Here is an 8,815-nt window from a genome sequence, read left to right as displayed (position 1 = left end):
GTTTTTCATTATGGTATTATTTTTTATTACTATATTAGTGAAAACTATTTGGTTTAGTTTTGTATGCATAGGTGAGAACACACATATTCATTATTATTTGAACATAAAATAGAAAAACTTATGAAAAAAATTAGAAAATAGAAAAAAACCCAAAAAATGGTTATAAACATGGAAAATCCTAAAGAAGAACATGAACAGCTTATACCACTTAGGGTTTTTGCAAATCCATTAAGATAAAGGATCCGCAAAAGTATTAATTTACGTACAACACAAGTAAAAACATTTGAGCATAATTTGAAAATTATTAAAATGATATAAAATAATCAATTTGGAGGTTCACTTCTAGAAGAGTAATCCTTAAATTGTCAATTTATTGGTAATTTGTGCAATATTTAGGAAAAATAGTGTCTTTGATGACACTATTTGACTTTGATTGTTCCTTTTTTTTCTTGAAAGGTAAATCATAACTTTGGCTAAAATATTTTCATCTAGGATCTGTAACTACCTGGACTAATCTAGTTCGAAAATTCTTAGCCAAGTACATTCCACCATCAAAGACTACCAACTGTAAAAATGATATAACCTTATTCACTTAATTAGATTGAAGTTCAATCTACAAAGCTTGAAAGAGATTTAAAGACTTTTAAGGAGGTGCCCACATCATGCCCAACCTGATTAGCTAGTTCATAATTTTTATAACAAAATTGTGGATCTTTGAAGTCAATTATAAATGCTGCAATAGAGGGGTCATTAATGTCTAAATCTTTTGATGAGACTTATAGTTTACTAGAAGAAAAGTAATCAACATACTCATTTCCCTTCAAAGCAAGTGAATCCAATTCAAACGTGAAGTCTAGCAATTTGATTAACAATTGAATGAATACTTCTTATTTAAGCACTTGCAATCCTAGTTAAAGAAATTACACTAATTTTAATAGCAAAAATAAACAAAATTCATGTCAAAATACTTGGGTTAGTAACTAACAAAATTATCGAGGCAATTGGAATGATCAATCTAATAATCTTACAAATCTGAGACATAGTAATTTTATGATTTCACCTAAAACAGTCAATTTAAAGAAAAGAACCATTTATAAGACTTATTTTTACAAATAAAAAGTTAGATAAGAGTTAAGTTGTAATTATTAAAATTATTGATATACAAATAAGTCAGTTAGCTAACTCAATGAGTCATAGATCTTAAGGAGCATTATCAAATAACATTGGGGGTGAATCGTAAAGATTAAAAAATAGAACAATATAAAGTAGTCTAATTGAAGTGTAAAAAAGAGTTATGAAATTGTCTAGTGATGATAACAGATTAAAAGAACTAACTTTTATTTTTAATAAACAAATTTAACAACCTTTAGTTGTCTTAGAAATGAGAAACATATTATGAAATTTGTAGGACTCCCACCTCCTTTTATTTAGAGATTATTAAAATAAAAATTAGATTAAGTTTTAAAAAAATCTAAAATGTGTTCAAGAACCTCACATTAATATACCCCTTACTGAGTCTCCTAAATAGATGCATAACTAATTTAAATTCATGAAAGAGCATAGGTGCTTTTATGTGACTTAGGAGCTCGTATAAATCTCATACTTTTATCCATTTTTAAGACAACCACTATTACCCTACCTAATAGTTGTTTGACTTACTCCAGGGGGTGATTGAGGATATTTCTTTTAGAGTTAGTAAATTCATATTCTCTATTAATTTTTTTCATTTTTTATATGGAGGAAGGTGTTGAAATCCTAATTATTTTTGGCAATTTTTTTATAAAAGTAGGGTGAATAATGATTTACAAAAGAAAGACATGGCTATTAGAGCACAACATCAAGATTTAATTTTTGACATTTATAATCTAATAACATCCTTATATATCTTTATAAGGTAGCTGTGTTGTAGAGTAGAAGTAGAAAAGTTGTAAGAGAGATTGAAAAAAAAATTAGATATTAAGGAATTAAGAATTTTTTTAATCAAATGTTAAATTGGGATTATTGGGCTTCATAATGCACTTATGAACTTACTTTAGTTAATCAAGTTTAGCAACTACTAAGTTTAGAGGATGATAAGTATTGACTTGAATTGAGTGTGCTACGAATTATAGTCAAAGTCTTCTGCGTGAAGTAATTAGAGCAAGGTTAGATTTCCCATGTTTGGATGTATGATATTAGCTCCTCATTAACTTTTACTAAACTAATAGATATTTTTAACCTTCTTCCCTAACAAGTATTAAGTTGATTGCTTCTTTATTAACATTAAGATGGAGCAAAAAATCTTATTCTAGTTTAGAGATTTAAAGTACGGGTGGAAAAGATAAAATAGACTTCAAATGAGGAAATGTATTTTCTTGTTCTTAACTCTCAATTAAATATGTGGTACTCAAGTTTTTGAGAAATGGCAAGCATATATCGCTTGACTTATTATTTCGTGGTACTTCTCAAGTTTTTAAGAAATGGCAAGCATATATCGCTTGACTTATTATTTTCTCCAAGCTCAACGTCGCGTCTGTATTTGAGCTAATCACAACAATGGTAACATTTGTTTTCAATTCAAAATTTTTAATTTTAATATTTAATAGTTTTGTTACAATATATTTTAATTGTAATATGAAATATAAAGCCTTCACATGACTTTGAACAACCTGACACGCTTTCCACTCCAATTCCTAGGTTGCTTTTTGAGGCACAGCCTTATCATCGTGTTAGTTAGGCAGTTAGATGTGACCGCAAAAGAAAGGATGGTCAGTTCGCATGATTTGACTTAGGACATGGGAAGCGCAATTAACATAATTGGACGCGGATAAATCGTCGTGGCTTATCATCGTGTTAGTTAGGCAGTTAGATGTGACGGCAAAAGAAAGCATGGTCAGTTCGCATGGTTTGACTTAGCGCATGGGAAGCTCAATTAACATAATTGGACGCGGATAAATCGTCGTGGCGTCTGCTGCCACATCACTTCAACAGGTTCGGGAAATAGATATCGCCTCGACTTTTTATTTAAAATTTTTAATATTATTGAAAAAAATATGTATTTTAAGTGCGAAGGTGATGAAGCACGTGGGGACTAATACGGCCAAAATATTACTAGTCAAATCTTTTTCAAATACTATATTTCAATTTTATAGGAAGAATCTTCCACATTTTGGCTTGACGGCAAAGCTCAATAAAAAATATTAACAAAATTGTTCAAATGAAGGTTCCCTGTCTCGGAGTTGTAAACTCGCCTTTTGGTCAATCGATTCACACTTATTGATTTAAGTATAGTTTAAACCAAAAAGTGTGAATCTATTGATCGAAAGGGCAGGTTACAAATCGGAACCCCAAAAGGTCCCCATTCAAAAAGCAGGAGGAGGGGGGGGGGGGGGGGGGGGGGGGGGGGGGAGAGAGAGAGAGAGAGAGAGAGAGAGAGAGAGAGAGTTTACACACACACAACCACAAGCTCCAGCAGCTCTAGCAAGCCAGTTAGCAGGCCTATTGCCCTCTCTATGGATGAAAGAAAACTTTAATTGGAGTAGATATTTACTAGATATGATGGCTCTAACCAAGTGCAACAGAAGTCAGGGAGGGCTCACACCATTCACCAGGAACTGCACCAAATTAAGGGAGTCCAATTCAACTAGGAGATGTGACCACTACTGCAAAATAGCAAGTTTAGGAGCCCATAACACAGCAACTGCTTCAGCCTCGAAAGCATCCTCCACAACAACATGAGACTGATAAAAGAGCAAGCAGTTACCTGACTTATCTCTGAATACACCACCTACTCTAGCATCAAAGGCTGAGAAGCTCCCATCAGTGTTGGCTTTAATCCAACGATTCACAAGCTTCTTCCAAAAGATGTGTAATTGACTAACTGGAGGTGTGGTGAATACTGCATATATTGGGGAATTGTTTTAGTTTGATGAGTTCAACCAGAAAGGACTTGCAGTTGATGACCACATGTTGCATAGAACCAATAGCGCCCTTAAACCTTTTTTGGTTTCTAACAATCCAGACGAACCGTGCCAAAATGCAAGGTAAAGCACCCAACTTGGCCTTATACCAGTCCAAACAGCAGGTTTCAAAGTAAGCCAATCCAAGAGAAGAATGTTGATACCAGTCATCCTGATGACCTCGATCCAAACACCTTGTGCAAACCGACAGGCGAACAACAGGTGATCAATAGATTCTTCAACTTCATTACACAGGCTACACCATGAAGGCCCCTCAACCCCTTTAGCTTAGGAATGTCATTAGTTGGCAGCAAGTAAAAAAAGAGTCTCCAGCAGAAAAGTGACATTGATGGGGCAAGGTATTTATTCCAAATACCACACCACAATGGACATCAATCCAACTATAATATTTTTCTTAAATAACTTTATTAATGCTCTGATCTTTTCATGCCTTAACAATGAGCTTGTCTGGTCGAGTAATATCAAACTGAATTTTGTAAATTTTAGTGACATGTTCTTGCTCCAATAGCAAATTTAGCTTTATAGTTGATCAGTTGTTATCCACCAGCAATCAGACACCTTCAAATCAAGGTTTATATTAGTGAGTACATCGGATTGCAACTTAGCATCCAAGCACTAATTATCTAACCAGAAGCTAATGTTACCATTTCCCAGTTCCCAAATAAAAAGCTCTTCAAATTGGCTCCTGATCTTTAACAAGTTGACCCAAGTTTTAGAAACCAAAAATTTCCTGTGGATAATGATGGGCTGTGACTCCCTGCAGTATTTACACAACATATAATTTGCTCAAAGAGAGACTTGTTGCCTAAATTTAATCCGTAGCTTTTAGAAGTTGATGTTGTGCAACTGTTGGAGCCCTTTAAAGCTAAGTCCCCCACACATGGTGGGTTTACCACCCTTATACCAGCTAGCCCAGTGAAGTTGCTTCGTTTGACCGACGCATAATGATTCACAACAAGTTTTAACATTCCAATTTTCCAGATTGAATATGTAAATTAAGTACGAAGTAATGAATAATCACAAGTACAAAATAAGGGAAATTTCAAACAATTTTAATCCTCCACATGATCATTTCTTATTGCAAGGAGAAAGATAAATAAAACTACTCAAACTTCATGGGGTTTACACAAGAAAACATGATTTATATTAAAATTCAATTTTACACAATAAAACATAATTCAAACAAAAATACAAAGTAATTATCTCAGAATCCTCCCCAAGCAAATCTTGAAGTTCCTTTTAAGTATTTTCAAAACTTTTCTTACTCACTCACACCAATGGACTTAACTCAAGAGACACTCTTAGACACACACTCCTCACACAACAGCATCCCCTCTCACAACAACCACAACCCTGCTCCCCCACACACACATTTTATCTTGCAAATCTCTCTTTTAATATAACTCTCCAAATCTTTAAGAGTCACTTCACATGAACTTTCAAAGTCATAAAAATATATTACATATTAGCAAATACTGATTCTGGTGCCTAGGTGCCCAACTGTGGCACCTATGCCCCAACCTTCTATGAGCCCAATATAACTGCCTGGTGCAAAGGATCCAGATCTTGGTTCCATTGTGCCAGGCTCTCTGTTTCACGTACGGGTTCTGGCTAGGTGTCAATTTACTTTGTGCTCCTTTGCTCCATTTGACCCCATGTTGTTCTGTTTTCATTTCTTTTTCTCCAAAACTCTATCTCTTGTAATTGAAACAGAAAATAAACAAAATACCTTCCATTAAAGTGGAATATCATAAAAATGAGCATAATGTATATATAAATGTAGCACATTTTTAGACATGTCAATCTCTTCTTGAATTTTGTTTTTTATGGATGACATCATATTTTCTTCTATATTTCATACAGGCATGGTAGTAGCTGATGTTTTTATCCCCTTCCATAAATCTGGTAACAACTGCCTTCTACTTTGAGAACTCCTCCTTCCATGCAGTAACTATAAGGATCTTTTCATTGGCTTCAAGAAGAGTGCTTTCCCAAATTTATCCCAGAATTGCAGCTTTCTCTAGTAAAATCACCTCTTTCTCAGCCTGTTCAACCTTCTAGAAAATGTCCCCAAAAGAATTCCAGATCTACATATTAAGAGCCTCACCAATCTTTTTCTATAACTCTCAAAGATTAACTGAGGGATGTTGATGATAAATATATTTCCAATGGTGTTGGATAAGATTGAGAAACTCAAGATGTGCACACTACATTTTGGTATCTAAATGAAGATTTACTAGTTGGAAGGGAGCCAATAATAGAAATTAGGACTTGTTTGTGGTCAGATCTATCCATGCTTATGTGGGTAACAGTTGTATGAAGAAAATTGAGCTGCCATGAATTATTCACCAAAATTTTATCAAGCCTTTCTCATATATGACCCCTCCTCCAAGTGTATTCAGGACCATGGAAGCTCAAATCAACAAGGCCAACTTGGATAATGTTATCATTGAAGATGGACACTAGATTAGGTGGACTGCCTCCCACCTTTTCAGTTAAGGAAGCAAGGCAGTTAAAACTACCCCCACTACCCATCAAAATTCTTAATCTTGCTGATTAAGAGAAGTGCTTCCCAAAAGACAGTTCTATCAATTTTAAAACAACCAACATAGATAAAAGTCGCATAACCTGTGTTGCTCTCAATACAAAAGAAGAAATGAACAAATTGAGGGTTATAAATAAGGATAAAATAGGTTAACTCCTTCCTACATAAAACCTAGATCTTATTATTAGAATTAGTAAAATGGTTGAAACCATGAAACTTTTTGAGGATTTTTCGGGGGTGCTTATGGACCATGGGTTCAATCATAATAATGCAAGATAACCTATGCTTCTTATTAAGATGTTGAAGTCTCCAAAGTTAGCTTAGACAGAGAGTCCCTTCTATTAGTATAGGAAGTACCGCAGTTGTAATGCAGTTGTCATCTTGCAGATTCCTGAGTTCTACAAGTTCTTTTTTCATCTTTCTAGCTTTTTGAATTTGCTAGTCTATCTTCAACAACTACTGCATGTCATCCACACTAGCAGTCCTTCTTGATGAATTAGAAGAGGAAAAAACATTCATCTTTGCTAAAAGCACATGGGTCTCACATCATTGGCCAAGGGACACTAAAGACTTAGAATTGCTCTAAATGCAAGCTCAATTGGAATACATGATTCTCTTTTGGGCAAGCAAGGAACATTCTCTAGTGTTTCTACAAACTCCTCCAGAAGAGTGATTGTGGTAAACTCAGGCAAAGGCATGTGTGGAGGAGGTGGATAAGCAACAGACTCTACTGATCCCGAGAAAATATAGTTGTGTAAAATTTATAAAGTTGACTCTATTTTACAATGGTGCCAAAACTTGATGTAGTATTTTATAAATAGTAATGTTAAGCACTTAATGTTTGGATTCTACGCAAGTATACGTATCATTATCAAGTAATATAAGACTTTCTATTCAAGTTCAAAATATTTATCCCCCGGGGAAGGTTTAAATTTGAATTGATAAATTAACAAGGAAATTCACAGAAATAAAATAAAATTACTAGCACTAATTTTGCATGTTTGAGATACTACCAGAACTAAATTATTAACTACTAATAGAATTTAAATGCAATGTTTATGTGATGAAGTTTTCTAATATTAAAAAGCATCATTCCCACTACAATTAGTTTTTGGTTAAATGAGATGAAATAAATGATTTAAATTTATATTGTGCCAAATAGGAGCAATTTTAATTCTCTACCCTGATTCAGTGTTATAGAAAATAATTGGCTACTACTCTTAGGTTTAGTCCCTAAATCTATGGCTAGGCTAGAAGGATATTGACTTCCACTCCAGAGCTCCCACTTCGCTTCCTCTGAAGGCTAACTCTCGCTTTAGTTCTTAAACACTAAGATCGAATTGGGGATTGATTGAATTGGGAATTTTAGTCTGTCACCCTAAAATCTCCAATTCTTCACCCAGTATGTATTCTTTTCCTATTTATTTGCACTTAATTCCATGAACGAAATACTCCTTCATGGAATTAAATGTGATTCTTACTCTGTTACAGAACTCATACTCCATTTCTCGGATCATATGTTTCACAACATATTTTAACAATTCAATTGGCCAGATCGAAACACTCAGAGCATGACATTTAGGTACAACAACAGCTTCAATCCATTTGGACATATAATCAACAACAAGTAATATATATAAATTTCCAAATGAAGGCATAAATGGTCTCATAAAATCTAATCCCCACATATCAAAAATTTCAACTTCTAATATGTAATTTAGAGGCATTTCATTTCTTCTAGAAATATTTCCTACTCACTGTGCATGTTTTAATATATTCATTAACATCTCTAAAAAGAGTAGGACAATAAAATTCATCTTACAAAATTTTATATGTTGTTCTATTTGTTTTAAAATGTCCTTCAAATTCATAATCATGACATATTTCAATTATTTGTTGAGTTTCTTCATAAGGCACACACCTTCTAATAATTAGATCTTTACATTGTTTATATAAATATGGGTCATCCCAAAAAAAGAATTTTCAATCATATATAAATTTCTTTAATTATTGATTCTTAATATCTGATGGTAGAATATCACTTACGATATGATTTACTGTATTGGCATACCACAATATATTTATTTCATCAACATTATATAATTGTTCATCAAAGAAATTTTCTCAAATTTCATTTACAAAATTAATTAATATTTCTTTTTCTAGTTTAGACAAATGATCAGCTATTTGATTATCATTTCCCTTTCTATCAACTACAACAAAATCAAACTCTTGCAATAGAAGTATCCATCTAATTAATCTTGGTTTAGCATCCTTCTTTTGCATCAAGTATTTGATAGCAGAATGATCT

This window comes from Phalaenopsis equestris, unplaced genomic scaffold (assembly GCF_001263595.1).
Source record: "Phalaenopsis equestris unplaced genomic scaffold, ASM126359v1 Scaffold001359, whole genome shotgun sequence".
Classification (NCBI taxonomy): domain Eukaryota; kingdom Viridiplantae; phylum Streptophyta; class Magnoliopsida; order Asparagales; family Orchidaceae; genus Phalaenopsis; species Phalaenopsis equestris.
The sequence above is the reverse complement of the archived record's forward strand: the minus strand, read 5'-3'. Positions refer to the sequence as shown.